Source organism: Schistocerca gregaria, chromosome 10 (assembly GCF_023897955.1).
Source record: "Schistocerca gregaria isolate iqSchGreg1 chromosome 10, iqSchGreg1.2, whole genome shotgun sequence".
Taxonomy (NCBI): domain Eukaryota; kingdom Metazoa; phylum Arthropoda; class Insecta; order Orthoptera; family Acrididae; genus Schistocerca; species Schistocerca gregaria.
This window is the reverse complement of record NC_064929.1, coordinates 47565039-47583827: the sequence shown is the minus strand read 5'-3', so window position 1 is coordinate 47583827 and position 18789 is coordinate 47565039.

The window sequence follows — 18789 nt, the reverse complement described above, 5'->3', positions numbered from 1 at the left end:
CAAAGCGTAGACTGTTTGAGACATTACTCCCTTGGAGGAAAGTGCGCATGCTGACTGTTATATTCAATTCCGATGCAATTTCTGTGTTTCATCAACACTCTGATAGTCCACAGATTACAGAATGCCTCCAGATGTTCATCGGAAACTACTACTGGTCTTCCAGGGAACGATCAAAGCGTAGACAGTTCGAGACATTACTTTTATGGAGGAAAGTGCGCATGGTGACTGTTGTATTCAATCCCGATGCAATTTCTGTGTTTCATCAACACTCTGATAGTCCACAGATTACAGAATGCCTCCAGATGTGCATCGGAAACTACTACTGGTCTTCCAGGGAACGATCAAAGCGTATACTGTTTGAGACATTACTCCCGTGGAGGAGAGTGCGAATGGTGACTGTTGTAATCAATCCCGATGCAATTTCTGTGCTTCATCAACACTCTGATGGTCCACAGATAACAGAATGCCTTCAGATGTTCATCGGAAACTACTACTGGTCTTCCAGGGAACGATCAAAGCGTAAAGTCTTTGAGACATTACTCCCATGGAGGAAGGTTCGCATGGTGACTGTAGTATTCAATCACGATGCAATTTCTGTGTTTCATTAACGGTCTGATAGTCTACAGATTACAGAATGCCACCAGATGTTGCAACGGAAATTACTACTGGTCTTCCATTGAACGATCAAAGCGTAGACTGTTTGAGACATTACTCCCATGGAGGAAAGTGCGCATGGTGACTGTTGTATTCAATCCCGATGCAATTTCTGTGTTTCATCAACACTCTGATAGTCTACAGATTACAGAATGCCTCCAGATTTGCATCGGAATCTACTACAGGTCTTCCAGGGCACGATCAAAGCGTAGACTGTTTGAGATATTACTCCCATGTAGGAAAGTACCCATGGTGACTGTTGTATTCAATCCCGATGCAATTTCTGTGTTTCATCAACAGTCTGATAGTCCACAGATTGCAGAATATCGCCAGATGTGCATCGGAAACTACTACTGGTCTTCCAGGGAACGATCAAAGCGTAGACTGTTTGAAACATTACTCCCATGGAGGAAAGTGCTCTTGGTTACAGTTGTATTTAATCCCGATTCAATTTCTGTGTTTCATCAACACTCTGATAGTCCACAGATTACAGAATGACTCCAGATGTTCATCGGAAACTACTACTGGTCTTCCAGGGAACGATCAAAGCGTAGACTGTTCGTGACATTACTTTTATGGAGGAAAGTGCGTAATGTGACTGTTGTATTCAATCCCGATGCATTTTCTGTGTTTCATCAACACACTGATAGTCCACAGATTACAGAATGCCTCCAGTTGTGCATCGGAAACTACTACTAGCCTTCCATGGAACGATCAAAGCGTAAACTCTTTGAGACATTACTCTCATGGAGGAAAGTACCCATGGTGACTGTTGTATTCAATCCCGATGCAATTTCTGTGTTTCATCAACACTCTGATAGTCCACAGATTGCAGAATATCTCCAGATGTGCATCGGAAACTACTACTGGTCTTCCAGGGAACGATCAAAGCGTAGACTGTTTGAGACATTACTCCCGTGGAGGAGAGTGCGAATGGGACTGTTGTATTCAATCCCGATGCAATTTCTGTGTTTCATCAACAGTCAGTTGGTCACACTTTTCAATATACCTCGAGATGTGCATCGGAAACTACTACTGGTCTTCCAGGGAACTATCAAAGCGTAGACTGTTCGAGACATTACTTTTATGGAGGAAAGTGCGCAATGTGACTGTTGTATTCAATCCCGATGCAATTTCTGTGTTTCATCAACACTCTGATAGTCCACAGATTACAGAATGCCTCCAGATGTGCATCGGAAACTACTACTGGTCTTGCAGGAAACGATCAAAGCGTATACTGTTTGAGACATTACTCCCGTGGAGAAGAGTGCGAATGGTGACTGTTGTATTCAATCCCGATGCAATTTCTGTGTTTCATCAACACTCAGTTGGCCCACAGATTTCAAAATACTTCGATATGTGCATCGGAAGCTACTACTGGACTTCCTGGGAACGATCAAAGCGTAAACAGTTTTAGACATTACTCCCATGGAGGAAAGTGCGCATGGTGACCGTTGTATTCAATCCAGATTCAATGTTTGTGTTTCATCATCAGTCTGATAGTCCACAGATTACAGAATGCCACCTGATGTGCATCGGAAACTACTACTGGTCTTCCAGGGAACGATCAAAGCGTAGACTGTTTGAGACATTACTCCCATGGAGGGAAGTGAACCTGTTGACTGTTGTATTCAATCCCGATTCAATTTCTGTATTTCATCAACACTCTGATAGTCCACATATTACAGAATGCCACCAGATGTCCATCGGAAACAACTACTGGTCTTCCAGGGAACGATCAATGCGTAAAGTCTTTGAGACATTACTCCCACGGAGGAAGTTTCGCATGGTGACTGTTGTATTCAATCCCGATGCAAATTCTGTGTTTCATCAACACTCTGATATAACACAGATTACAGAATGCCACCAGATGTTGCAACGGAAACTACTACTGGTCTTCCAGGGAACGATCAAAGCGTAGACTGTTTGAGACATTACTCCCATGGAGGAAAGTGCGCATGGTGACTGTTGTATTCAATCCCGATGCAATTTCTGTGTTTCATCAACACTCTGATAGTCTACAGGTTACAGAATGCCTCCAGATTTTCATCGGAATCTACTACAGGTCTTCCAGGGCACGATCAAAGCGTAGACTGTTTGAAACATTACTCCCATGGAGGAAAGTGCTCTTGGTTACAGTTGTATTTAATCCCGATTCAATTTCTGTGTTTCATCAACACTCTGATAGTCCACAGATTACAGAATGCCTCCAGATGTTCATCGGAAACTACTACTGGTCTTCCAGGGAACGATCAAAGCGTAGACTGTTCGTGACATTACTTTTATGGAGGAAAGTGCGTAATGTGACTGTTGTATTCAATCCCGATGCATTTTCTGTGTTTCATCAACACACTGATAGTCCACAGATTACAGAATGCCTCCAGATGTGCATCGGAAACTACTACTAGCCTTCCATGGAACGATCAAAGCGTAAACTCTTTGAGACATTACTCTCATGGAGGAAAGTGCGCATGGTGACTGTTGTATCAATCCCGATGCATTTTCTGTGTTTCATCAACACCCTGATAGTCCACAGGTTACAGAATGCCTCCAGATGTGCATCGGAAACTACTACTGGTCTTCCAGGGAACGATCAAAGCGTAGACTGTTTGAGACATTACTCCCGTGGAGGAGAGTGCGAATGGTGACTGTTGTATTCAATCCCGATGCAATTTCTGTGTTTCATCAACAGTCAGTTGGTCACACTTTTCAATATACCTCGAGATGTGCATCGGAAACTACTACTGGTCTTCCAGGGAACTATCAAAGCGTAGACTGTTCGAGACATTACTTTTATGGAGGAAAGTGCGCAATGTGACTGTTGTATTCAATCCCGATGCAATTTCTGTGTTTCATCAACACTCTGATAGTCCACAGATTACAGAATGCCTCCAGATGTGCATCGGAAACTACTACTGGTCTTGCAGGAAACGATCAAAGCGTATACTGTTTGAGACATTACTCCCGTGGAGAAGAGTGCGAATGGTGACTGTTGTATTCAATCCCGATGCAATTTCTGTGTTTCATCAACACTCAGTTGGCCCACAGATTTCAAAATACTTCGATATGTGCATCGGAAGCTACTACTGGACTTCCTGGGAACGATCAAAGCGTAAACAGTTTCAGACATTACTCCCATGGAGGAAAGTGCGCATGGTGACCGTTGTATTCAATCCAGATTCAATGTTTGTGTTTCATCATCAGTCTGATAGTCCACAGATTACAGAATGCCACCTGATGTGCATCGGAAACTACTACTGGTCTTCCAGGGAACGATCAAAGCGTAGACTGTTTGAGACATTACTCCCATGGAGGGAAGTGAACCTGTTGACTGTTGTATTCAATCCCGATTCAATTTCTGTATTTCATCAACACTCTGATAGTCCACATATTACAGAATGCCACCAGATGTCCATCGGAAACTACTACTGGTCTTCCAGGGAACGATCAATGCGTAAAGTCTTTGAGACATTACTCCCACGGAGGAAGTTTCGCATGGTGACTGTTGTATTCAATCCCGATGCAAATTCTGTGTTTCATCAACACTCAGTTAGTCCACAGATTTCAGAATGACTCCAGATGTGCATCGGAAACTACTTCTGGTCTCCCAGGGAAAGATCAAGGCGTATACTCTTTAAGACACTACTCCCTTGGAGGGAAGTGGGCATGGTGACTGTTGTATTCAATCACGATTTAATTTCTGTGTTTCATCAACACTCTGATACTCCACAGATTACAGAATGACTCCAGATGTGCATCGGAAACTACTACTGGTCTTCCAGGGAACGATCAATGCGTAAAGTCTTTGAGACATTACTCCCACGGAGGAAGGTTCGCATGGTGACTGTTGTATTCAATCCCGATGCAAATTCTGTGTTTCATCAACACTCTGATATACCACAGATTACAGAATGACACCAGATGTGCATCGGAAACTACTACTGGTCTTAAAGGGAACGATCAAAGCGTAGACTGTTTAAGACACTACTCCCGTGGAGGAAAGTGCTCACGGTGACTGTTGTATTCAATCCCGATGCAATTTCTGTGTTTCATCAACACTCTGATAGTCCACAGATTACAGAATGACTCCAGATGTTCATCGGAAACTACTACTGGTCTTCCAGGGAACGATCAAAGCGTAGACTGTTTGAGACATTACTCCCGTGGAGGAAAGTGCGCATGGTGACTGTTATATTCAATCCCGATGCATTTTCTGTGTTTCATCAACACTCTGATAGTCCACAGATTGCAGAATGCCTCCAGATGTGCATCGGAAACTACTACTGGTCTTCCAGGGAACGATCAAAGCCTAGACTGTTTGAGACATTACTCCCGTGGAGGAGAGTGCGATTGGTGACTGTTGTATTCAATCCCGATGCAATTTCTGTGTTTCATCAACAGTCAGTTGGTCCACAGTTTTCAAAATACCTCGAGATGTGCATCGGAAACTACTACTGGTCTTCCAGGGAACGATCAAAGCGTAGACTGTTCGAGACATTACTTGTATGGAGGAAAGTGCGCAATGTGACTGTTGTATGCAATCCCGATAAAATTTCTATGTTTCATCAACACTCTGATAGTCCACAGATTACAGAAAGCCTCCATATGTGCTTCGGAAACTACTAGTGGTCTTCCAGGGAACGATCAAAGCGTAGTCGGTTAGAGACATTACTCCCATATAGGAAAGTGCGCATGCTGACAGTTGTATTCAATCCCGATGGAATTTCTGTGTTTCATCAACAGTCTGATAGTCCACATATTACAGTATGCCACCAGATGTCCATCGGAAACTACTACTGGTCTTCCAGGGAACGATCAAAGCGTAGACTGTTTAGGACACTACTCCCGTGGAGGAAAGTGCACACGGTGACTGTTGTATTCAATCCCGATGCAATTTCTGTGTTTCATCAACACTCAGTTAGTCCACAGATTTCAGAATGACTCCAGATGTGCATCGGAAACTACTTCTGGTCTTCCAGGGAACGATCAAGGTGTAGATTCTTTGAGACACTACTACCTTGGAGAAAAGTGTGCATGGTGACTGTTGTATTCAATCATGATTTAATTTCTGTGTTTCATCAACACTCTGATACTCCACAGATTACAGAATGCCTCCAGATGTGCATCGGGAACTACTACTGGTGTTCCAGGGAACGATCAAAGCGTAAAGACTTTGAGACATTACTCCCATGGAGGAAGGTTCGCATGGTGACTGTTGTATTCAATCCCGATGCAAATTCTGTGTTTCATCGACACTCTGATATACCACAGATTACAGAATGCAACCAGATGTGCATCGGAACTACTACTGGTCTTCCAGGGAACGATCAAAGCGTAGACTGTTTAAGACACTACTCCCTTGGAGGAAAGTGCGCACGGTGACTGTTGTATTCAATCCCGATGCAATTTCTGTGTTTCATCAACACTCTGATAGTCCACAGGTTACAGAATGACTCCAGATGTTCATCGGAAACTACTACTGGTCCTCCAGGGAACGATCAAAGCGTAGACTGTTTGAGACATTACTCCCGTGGAGGAAAGTGCGCATGGTGACTGTTGTATTCAATACCGATGCAATTTCTGTGTTTCATCAACACTCTGATAGTCCACAGATTACAGAATGCCTCCAGATCTTCATCGGAAACTACTACATTTCTTCCAGGGAACGACCAAAGCGTAGACTGTTTGAGACATTACTCCCATGGAGGAAAGAGCGCATGGTGACTGTTGTATTCAATCTCGATGCAATTTCTGTGTTTCATCAACAGTCTGATAGTCTACAGATTACAGAATGCCACCAGATGTTGCAACAGAAACTACTACTGGTCTTCCAGGGAACGATCAAAGCGTAGACTGTTTGAGACATTACACCCATGGAGGAAAGTGCGCATGGTGACTGTTGTATTCAATCCCGATGCAATTTCTGTGTTTCATCAACACTCTGATAGTCTACAGATTACAGAATGCCTCCAGATGTGCATCGGAAACTACTACTGGTCTTTTAGGGCACGATCAAAGCGTGGACTGTTTGAGATATTACTCCCATGTAAGAAAGTACCCATGGTGACTGGTTTATTCAACCACGATTTAATTTCTGTGCTTCTTCAATACTCTGATACTCCACAGATTACAGAATGCCTCCAGATGTGCATCGGAAACTACTACTGGTCTTCCAGGGAACGATCAAAGCGTAAAGTCTTTGAGACATTACTCACATGGAGGAAGGTTCGCATGGTGACTGTTGTATTCTACGCGATGCAAATTCTGTGTTACATCAACACTCTGATATACCACAGATTACAGAATGCCACCAGATGTGGTTCGGAAACTACTACTGGTCTTCCAGGGAACGATCAAAGCGTAGACTGTTTAAGACACAACTCCCGTGGAGGAAAGTGCGCACAGTGACTGTTGTATTCAATCCCGATGCATTTTCTGTGTTTCATCAACACTCTGATAGTCCACAGATTACAGAATGACTTCAGATGTTCATCGGAAACTACTACTGGTCTTCCAGGGAACGATCAAAGCGTAGACTGTTTGAGACATTACTCCCGTGGAGGAAAGTGCGCATGGTGACTGTTGTATTCAATACCGATGCAATTTCTGTGTTTCATCAACACTCTGATAGTCCACAGATTACAGAATGCCTCCAGATCTTCATCGGAAACTACTACTTTTCTTCCAGGGAACGAACAAAGCGTAGACTGTTTGAGACATTACTCCCATGGAGGAAAGTGCACATGGTGACTGTTGTATTCAATCCCGATGCAATTTCTGTGTTTCATCAACAGTCTGATAGTCCACAGATTACAGAATGCCACCAGATGTGCATCGGAAACTACTACTGGTCTTCCAGGGAGCGATCAAAGCGTAGACTGTTTGAGACATTACTCCCATGGAGGAAAGTGCGCATGCTGAATGTTATATTCAATCCCGATGCAATTTCTGTGTTTCATCAACACTCTGATAGTCCACAGATTACAGAATGCCTCCAGATGTTCATCGGAAACTACTACTGGTCTTCCAGGGAACGATCAAAGCGTAAACAGTTCGAGACATTACTTTTATGGAGGAAAGTGCCCATGGTGACTGTTGTATTCAATCCCGATGCATTTTCTGTGTTTCATCAACACTCTGATAGTCCACAGGTTACAGAATGCCTCCAGATGTGCATCGGAAACTACTACTGGTCTTCCAGGGAACGATCAAAGCGTATACTGTGTGAGACATTACTCCCGTGGAGGAGAGTGCGAATGGTGACTGTTGTAATCAATCCCGATGCAATTTCTGTGCTTCATCAACACTCTGATAGTCCACAGATAACAGAATGCCTCCAGATGTTCATCGGAAACTACTACTGGTCTTCCAGGGAACGATCAAAGCGTAGACTGTTCGAGACATTACTTTTATGGAGGAAAGTGCGCAATGTGACTGTTGTATTCAATCCCGATGCAATTTCTGTGTTTCATCAACACTCTGATAGTCCACACGTTACAGAAAGCCTCCATATGTGCATACGAAACTACTACTGGTCTTGCAGGGAACGATCAAAGCGTAGACTGTTTGAGACATTACTGCCATGGAGGAGAGTGCGAATGGTGACTGTTGTATTCAATACCGATGCAATTTCTGTGTTTCATCAACAGTCAGTTAGTCACACTTTTCAAAATACCTCGAGATGTGCATCGGAAACTACTACTGGTCTTCCAGGGAACGATCAAAGCGTAAAGTCTTTGAGACATTACTCCCATGGAGGAAGGTTCGCATGGTGACTGTAGTATTCAATCTCGATGCAATTTCTGTGTTTCATCAACAGTCTAATAGTCTACAGATTACAGAATGCCACCAGATGTTGCAACGGAAACTACTACTGGTCTTCCAGGGAACGATCAAAGCGTAGACTGTTTGAGACATTACTCCCATGGAGGAAAGTGCGCATGGTGACTGTTGTATTCAATCCCGATGCAATTTCTGTGTTTCATCAACACTCTGATAGTCTACATATTACAGAATGCCTCCAGATTTGCATCGGAAACTACTACTGGTCTTCCAGGGAACGATCAAAGCGTAGACTGTTTGAGACATTACTCCCATGGAGGAAAGTGCTCTTGGTTACTGTTGTATTTAATCCCGATGCAATTTCTGTGTTTCATCAACACTCTGATAGTCCACAGATTACAGAATGCCTCCAGATGTTCATCGTAAACTACTACTGGTCTTGCAGGAAACGATCAAAGCGTATACTGTTTGAGACATTACTCCCGTGGAGAAGAGTGCGAATGGTGACTGTTGTATTCAATCCCGATGCAATTTCTGTGTTTCATCAACACTCAGTTGGTCCACAGATTTCAAAATACATCGATATGTGCATCGGAAGCTACTACTGGTCTTCCTGGGAACGATCAAAGCGTAAACAGTTTCAGACATTACTCCCATGGAGGAAAGTGCGCATGGTGACTGTTGTATTCAATCCAGATTCAATGTTTGTGTTTCATCATCAGTCTGATAGTCCACAGATTAAAGAATGTCACCTGATGTGCTTCGGAAACTACTACTGGTCTTCCAGGGAACGATCAAAGCGTAGACTGTTTGAGACATTACTCCCATGGAGGGAAGTGAACATGTTGACTGTTGTATTCAATCCCGATTCAATTTCTGTATTTCATCAACACTCTGATAGTCCACATATTACAGAATGCCACCAGATGTCCATCGGAAACTACTACTGGTCTTCCAGGGAACGATCAATGCGTAAAGTCTTTGAGACATTACTCCCACGGAGGAAGTTTCGCATGGTGATTGTTGTATTCAATCCCGATGCAAATTCTGTGTTTCATCAACACTCAGTTAGTCCACAGATTTCAGAATGACTCCAGATGTGCATCGGAAACTACTACTGGTCTTAAAGGGAACGATCAAAGCGTAGACTGTTTAAGACACTACTCCCGTGGAGGAAAGTGCGCACGGTGACTGTTGTATTCAATCCCGATGCAATTTCTGTGTTTCATCAACACTCTGATAGTCCACAGATTACAGAATGACTCCAGATGTTCATCGGAAACTACTACTGGTCTTCCAGGGAACGATCAAAGCGTAGACTGTTTGAGACATTACTCCCGTGGAGGAAAGTGCGCATGGTGAGTGTTGTATTCAATACCAATGCAGTTTCTGTGTTTCATCAACACTCTGATACTCGACACATTACAGAATGCCTCCAGATCTTCATCGGAAACTACTACTTTTCTTCCAGGGAACGATCAAAGGGTAGCCTGTTTGAGACATTACTCCCATGGAGGAAAGTGTGCATGGTGACTGTTGTATTCGATCCCGTTCCAATTTCTGTGTTTCATCAACAGTCTGATAGTCCACTGATTACAGAATGCCACCAGATGTGCATCGGAAACTACTACTGGTCTTCCAGGGAACGATCAAAGCGTAGACTGTTTGAGACATTACTCCCTTGGAGGAAAGTGCGCATGCTGACTGTTATATTCAATCCCGATGCAATTTCTGTGTTTCATCAACACTCTGATAGTCCACAGATTACAGAATGCCTCCAGATGTTCATCGGAAACTACTACTGGTCTTCCAGGGAACGATCAAAGCGTAGACAGTTCGAGACATTACTTTTATGGAGGAAAGTGCGCATGGTGACTGTTGTATTCAATCCCGATGCAATTTCTGTGTTTCATCAACACTCTGATAGTCCACAGATTACAGAATGCCTCCAGATGTGCATCGGAAACTACTACTGGTCTTCCAGGGAACGATCAAAGCGTATACTGTTTGAGACATTACTCCCGTGGAGGAGAGTGCGAATGGTGACTGTTGTAATCAATCCCGATGCAATTTCTGTGCTTCATAAACACTCTGATAGTCGACAGATAACAGAATGCCTCCAGATGTTCATCGGAAACTACTACTGGTCTTCCAGCGACGATCAAAGCGTAGACTGTTCGAGACATTACTTTTATGGACGAAAGTGCGCAATGTGACTGTTGTATTCAATCCCGATGCAATTTCTGTGTTTCATCAACACTCTGATAGTCCACAGGTTACAGAAAGCCTCCATATGTGCATAAGAAACTACTACTGGTCTTGCAGGGAACGATCAAAGCGTAGACTGTTTGAGACATTACTCCCGTGGAGGAGAGTGCGAATGGTGACTGTTGTATTCAATCCCGATGCAATTTCTGTGTTTCATCAACAGTCAGTTGGTCACACTTTTCAAAATACCTCGAGATGTGCATCGGAAACTACTACTGGTCTTCCAGGGAACGATCAAAGCGTAGACTGTTTGAGATATTACTCCCATGTAGGAAAGTACCCATGGTGACTGTTGTATTCAATCCCGATGCAATTTCTGTGTTTCATCAACACTCTGATAGTCCACAGATTGCAGAATATCTCCAGATGTGCATCGGAAACTACTACTGGTCTTCCAGGGAACGATCTAAGCGTAGACTGTTTGAGACATTACTCCCGTGGAGGAGAGTGCGAATGGTGACTGTTGTATTCAATCCCGATGCAATTTCTGTGTTTCATCAACAGTCAGTTGGTCACACTTTTCAAAATACCTCGAGATGTGCATCGGAAACTACTACTGGTCTTCCAGGGAACTATCAAAGCGTAGACTGTTCGAGACATTACTTTTATGGAGGAAAGTGCGCAATGTGACTGTTGTATTCAATCCCGATGCAATTTCTGTGTTTCATCAACACTCTGATAGTCCACAGATTACAGAATGCCTCCAGATGTGCATCGGAAACTACTACTGGTCTTGCAGGAAACGATCAAAGCGTATACTGTTTGAGACATTACTCCCGTGGAGATGAGTGCGAATGGTGACTGTTGTATTCAATCCCGATGCAATTTCTGTGTTTCATCAACACTCAGTTGGTCCACAGATTTCAAAATACATCGATATGTGCATCGGAAGCTACTACTGGTCTTCCTGGGAACGATCAAAGCGTAAACAGTTTCAGACATTACTCCCATGGAGGAAAGTGCGCATGGTGACTGTTGTATTCAATCCAGATTCAATGTTTGTGTTTAATCATCAGTCTGATAGTCCACAGATTACAGAATGCCACCTGATGTGCATCGGAAACTACTACTGGTCTTCCAGGGAACGATCAAAGCGTAGACTGTTTGAGACATTACTCCCATGGAGGGAAGTGAACATGTTGACTGTTGTATTCAATCACGATTCAATTTCTGTATTTCATCAACACTCTGATAGTCCACATATTACAGAATGCCACCAGATGTCCATCGGAAACTACTGCTGGTCTTCCAGGGAACGATCAATGCGTAAAGTCTTTGAGACATTACTCCCACGGAGGAAGTTTCGCATGGTGACTGTTGTATTCAATCCCGATGCAAATTCTGTGTTTCATCAACACTCAGTTAGTCCACAGATTTCAGAATGACTCCAGATGTGCATCGGAAACTACTTCTGGTCTCCCAGGGAAAGATTAAGGCGTATACTCTTTGAGACACTACTCCCTTGGAGGGAAGTGGGCATGGTGACTGTTGTATTCAATCACGATTTAATTTATGTGTTTCATCAACACTCTGATACTCCACAGATTACAGAATGACTCCAGATGTGCATCGGAAACTACTACTGGTTTTCCAGGGAACGATCAATGCGTAAAGTCTTTGAGACATTACTCCCACGGAGGAAGGTTCGCATGGTGACTGTTGTATTCAATCCCGATGCAAATTCTGTGTTTCATCAACACTCTGATATACCACAGATTACAGAATGCCACCAGACGTGCATCGGAAACTACTACTGGTCTTAAAGGGAACGATCAAAGCGTAGACTGTTTAAGACACTACTCCCGTGGAGGAAAGTGCGCACGGTGACTGTTGTATTCAATTCCGATGCAATTTCTGTGTTTCATCAACACTCTGATAGTCCACAGATTACAGAATGACTCCAGATGTTCATCGGAAACTACTACTGGTCTTCCAGGGAACGATCAAAGCGTAGACTGTTTGAGACATTACTCCCGTGGAGGAAAGTGCGAATGGTGACTGTTGTATTCAATACCAATGCAATTTCTGTGTTTCATCAACACTCTGATAGTCGACAGATTACAGAATGCCTCCAGATCTTCATCGGAATCTACTACTTTTCTTCCAGGGAACGATCAAAGCGTAGACTGTGTGAGACATTACTCGCATGGAGGAAAGTGCGCATTGTGACTGTTGTATTCAATCCCGATCCAATTTCTGTGTTTCATCAACAGTCTGATAGTCCACTGATTACAGAATGCCACCAGATGTGCATCGGAAACTACTACTGGTCTTCCAGGGAACGATCAAAGCGTAGACTGTTTGAGACATTACTCCCTTGGAGGAAAGTGCGCATGCTGACTGTTATATTCAATTCCGAAGCAATTTCTGTGTTTCATCAACACTCTGATAGTCCACAGATTACAGAATGCCTCCAGATGTTCATCGGAAACTACTACTGGTCTTCCAGGGAACGATCAAAGCGTAGACAGTTCGAGACATTACTTTTATGGAGGAAAGTGCGCATGGTGACTGTTGTATTCAATCCCGATGCAATTTCTGTGTTTCATCAACACTCTGATAGTCCACAGATTACAGAATGCCTCCAGATGTGCATCGGAAACTACTACTGGTCTTCCAGGGAACGATCAAAGCGTATACTGTTTGAGACATTACTCCCGTGGAGGAGAGTGCGAATGGTGACTGTTGTAATCAATCCCGATGCAATTTCTGTGCTTCATCAACACTCTGATAGTCCACAGATAACAGAATGCCTTCAGATGTTCATCGGAAACTACTACTGGTCTTCCAGGGAACGATCAAAGCGTAGACTGTTTGAGACATTACTCCCGTGGAGGAGAGTGCGAATGGTGACTGTTGTATTCAATCCCGATGCAATTTCTGTGTTTCATCAACAGTAAGTTGGTCACACTTTTCAAAATACCTCGAGATGTGCATCGGAAACTACTACTGGTCTTCCAGGGAACGATCAAAGCGTAAAGTCTTTGAGACATTACTCCCATGGAGGAAGGTTCGCATGGTGACTGTAGTATTCAATCACGATGCAATTTCTGTGTTTCATCAACGGTCTGATAGTCTACAGATTACAGAATGCCACCAGATGTTGCAACGGAAATTACTACTGGTCTTCCATTGAACGATCAAAGCGTAGACTGTTTGAGACATTACTCCCATGGAGGAAAGTGCGCATGGTGACTGTTGTATTCAATCCCGATGCAATTTCTGTGTTTCATCAACACTCTGATAGTCTACAGATTACAGAATGCCTCCAGATTTGCATCGGAATCTACTACAGGTATTCCAGGGCACGATCAAAGCGTAGACTGTTTGAGATATTACTCCCATGTAGGAAAGTACCCATGGTGACTGTTGTATTCAATCCCGATGCAATTTCTGTGTTTCATCAACAGTCTGATAGTCCACAGATTGCAGAATATCGCCAGATGTGCATCGGAAACTACTACTGGTCTTCCAGGGAACGATCAAAGCGTAGACTGTTTGAAACATTACTCCCATGGAGGAAAGTGCTCTTGGTTACAGTTGTATTTAATCCCGATTCAATTTCTGTGTTTCATCAACACTCTGATAGTCCACAGATTACAGAATGCCTCCAGATGTTCATCGGAAACTACTACTGGTCTTCCAGGGAACGATCAAAGCGTAGACTGTTCGTGACATTACTTTTATGGAGGAAAGTGCGTAATGTGACTGTTGTATTCAATCCCGATGCATTTTCTGTGTTTCATCAACACACTGATAGTCCACAGATTACAGAATGCCTCCAGATGTGCATCGGAAACTACTACTAGCCTTCCATGGAACGATCAAAGCGTAAACTCTTTGAGACATTACTCTCATGGAGGAAAGTACCCATGGTGACTGTTGTATTCAATCCCGATGCAATTTCTGTGTTTCATCAACACTCTGATAGTCCACAGATTGCAGAATATCTCCAGATGTGCATCGGAAACTACTACTGGTCTTCCAGGGAACGATCAAAGCGTAGACTGTTTGAGACATTACTCCCGTGGAGGAGAGTGCGAATGGTGACTGTTGTATTCAATCCCGATGCAAATTCTGTGTTTCATCAACAGTCAGTTGGTCACACTTTTCAATATACCTCGAGATGTGCATCGGAAACTACTACTGGTCTTCCAGGGAACTATCAAAGCGTAGACTGTTCGAGACATTACTTTTATGGAGGAAAGTGCGCAATGTGACTGTTGTATTCAATCCCGATGCAATTTCTGTGTTTCATCAACACTCTGATAGTCCACAGATTACAGAATGCCTCCAGATGTGCATCGGAAACTACTACTGGTCTTGCAGGAAACGATCAAAGCGTATACTGTTTGAGACATTACTCCCGTGGAGAAGAGTGCGAATGGTGACTGTTGTATTCAATCCCGATGCAATTTCTGTGTTTCATCAACACTCAGTTGGTCCACAGATTTCAAAATACATCGATATGTGCATCGGAAGCTACTACTGGACTTCCTGGGAACGATCAAAGCGTAAACAGTTTCAGACATTACTCCCATGGAGGAAAGTGCGGATGGTGACCGTTGTATTCAATCCAGATTCAATGTTTGTGTTTCATCATCAGTCTGATAGTCCACAGATTACAGAATGCCACCTGATGTGCATCGGAAACTACTACTGGTCTTCCAGGGAACGATCAAAGCGTAGACTGTTTGAGACATTACTCCCATGGAGGGAAGTGAACCTGTTGACTGTTGTATTCAATCCCGATTCAATTTCTGTATTTCATCAACACTCTGATAGTCCACATATTACAGAATGCCACCAGATGTCCATCGGAAACTACTACTGGTCTTCCAGGGAACGATCAATGCGTAAAGTCTTTGAGACATTACTCCCACGGAGGAAGTTTCGCATGGTGACTGTTGTATTCAATCCCGATGCAAATTCTGTGTTTCATCAACACTCAGTTAGTCCACAGATTTCAGAATGACTCCAGATGTGCATCGGAAACTACTTCTGGTCTCCCAGGGAAAGATCAAGGCGTATACTCTTTGAGACACTACTCCCTTGGAGGGAAGTGGGCATGGTGACTGTTGTATTCAATCACGATTTAATTTCTGTGTTTCATCAACACTCTGATACTCCACAGATTACAGAATGACTCCAGATGTGCATCGGAAACTACTACTGGTCTTCCAGGGAACGATCAATGCGTAAAGTCTTTGAGACATTACTCCCACGGAGGAAGGTTCGCATGGTGACTGTTGTATTCAATCCCGATGCAAATTCTGTGTTTCATCAACACTCTGATATAACACAGATTACAGAATGACACCAGATGTGCATCGGAAACTACTACTGGTCTTAAAGGGAACGATCAAAGCGTAGACTGTTTAAGACACTACTCCCGTGGAGGAAAGTGCGCACGGTGACTGTTGTATTCAATCCCGATGCAATTTCTGTGTTTCATCAACACTCTGATAGTCCACAGATTACAGAATGACTCCAGATGTTCATCGGAAACTACTACTGGTCTTCCAGGGAACGATCAAAGCGTAGACTGTTTGAGACATTACTCCCGTGGAGGAAAGTGCGCATGGTGACCGTTGTATTCAATACCGATGCAATTTCTGTGTTTCATCAACACTCTGATAGTCTACAGATTACAGAATGCCACCAGATGTTGCAACGGAAACTACTACTGGTCTTCCAGGGAACGATCAAAGCGTAGACTGTTTGAGACATTACTCCCATGGAGGAGAGTGCGCATGGTGACTGTTGTATTCAATCCCGATGCAATTTCTGTGTTTCATCAACACTCTGATAGTCTACAGATTACAGAATGCCTCCAGATTTGCATCGGAATCTACTACAGGTCTTCCAGGGCACGATCAAAGCGTAGACTGTTTGAGATATTACTCCCATGTAGGAAAGTACCCATGGTGACTGTTGTATTCAATCCCGATGCAAATTCTGTGTTTCATCAACACTCTGATATACCACAGATTACAGAAAGCCTCCATATGTGCATAAGAAACTACTACTGGTCTTGCAGGGAACGATCAAAGCGTAGACTGTTTGAGACATTACTCCCGTGGAGGAGAGTGCGAATGGTGACTGTTGTATTCAATCCCGATGCAATTTCTGTGTTTCATCAACAGTAAGTTGGTCACACTTTTCAAAATACCTCGAGATGTGCATCGGAAACTACTACTGGTCTTCCAGGGAACGATCAAAGCGTAAAGTCTTTGAGACATTACTCCCATGGAGGAAGGTTCGCATGGTGACTGTAGTATTCAATCACGATGCAATTTCTGTGTTTCATCAACGGTCTGATAGTCTACAGATTACAGAATGCCACCAGATGTTGCAACGGAAATTACTACTGGTCTTCCATTGAACGATCAAAGCGTAGACTGTTTGAGACATTACTCCCATGGAGGAAAGTGCGCATGGTGACTGTTGTATTCAATCCCGATGCAATTTCTGTGTTTCATCAACACTCTGATAGTCTACAGATTACAGAATGCCTCCAGATTTGCATCGGAATCTACTACAGGTATTCCAGGGCACGATCAAAGCGTAGACTGTTTGAGATATTACTCCCATGTAGGAAAGTACCCATGGTGACTGTTGTATTCAATCCCGATGCAATTTCTGTGTTTCATCAACAGTCTGATAGTCCACAGATTGCAGAATATCGCCAGATGTGCATCGGAAACTACTACTGGTCTTCCAGGGAACGATCAAAGCGTAGACTGTTTGAAACATTACTCCCATGGAGGAAAGTGCTCTTGGTTACAGTTGTATTTAATCCCGATTCAATTTCTGTGTTTCATCAACACTCTGATAGTCCACAGATTACAGAATGCCTCCAGATGTTCATCGGAAACTACTACTGGTCTTCCAGGGAACGATCAAAGCGTAGACTGTTCGTGACATTACTTTTATGGAGGAAAGTGCGTAATGTGACTGTTGTATTCAATCCCGATGCATTTTCTGTGTTTCATCAACACACTGATAGTCCACAGATTACAGAATGCCTCCAGATGTGCATCGGAAACTACTACTAGCCTTCCATGGAACGATCAAAGCGTAAACTCTTTGAGACATTACTCTCATGGAGGAAAGTACCCATGGTGACTGTTGTATTCAATCCCGATGCAATTTCTGTGTTTCATCAACACTCTGATAGTCCACAGATTGCAGAATATCTCCAGATGTGCATCGGAAACTACTACTGGTCTTCCAGGGAACGATCAAAGCGTAGACTGTTTGAGACATTACTCTCGTGGAGGAGAGTGCGAATGGTGACTGTTGTATTCAATCCCGATGCAATTTCTGTGTTTCATCAACACTCTGATAGTCTACAGATTACAGAATGCCTCCAGATTTGCATCGGAATCTACTACAGGTATTCCAGGGCACGATCAAAGCGTAGACTGTTTGAGATATTACTCCCATGTAGGAAAGTACCCATGGTGACTGTTGTATTCAATCCCGATGCAATTTCTGTGTTTCATCAACAGTCTGATAGTCCACAGATTGCAGAATATCGCCAGATGTGCATCGGAAACTACTACTGGTCTTCCAGGGAACGATCAAAGCGTAGACTGTTTGAAACATTACTCCCATGGAGGAAAGTGCTCTTGGTTACAGTTGTATTCAATCCCGATGCAATTTCTGTGTTTCATCAACAGTCAGTTGGTCACTCTTTTCAATATACCTCGAGATGTGCATCGGAAACTACTACTGGTCTTCCAGGGAACTATCAAAGCGTAGACTGTTCGAGACATTACTTTTATGGAGGAAAGTGCGCAATGTGACTGTTGTATTCAATCCCGATGCAATTTCTGTGTTTCATCAACACTCTGATAGTCCACAGATTACAGAATGCCTCCAGATGTGCATCGGAAACTACTACTGGTCTTGCAGGAAACGATCAAAGCGTATACTGTTTGAGACATTACTCCCGTGGAGAAGAGTGCGAATGGTGACTGTTGTATTCAATCCCGATGCAATTTCTGTGTTTCATCAACACTCAGTTGGTCCACAGATTTCAAAATACATCGATATGTGCATCGGAAGCTACTACTGGAC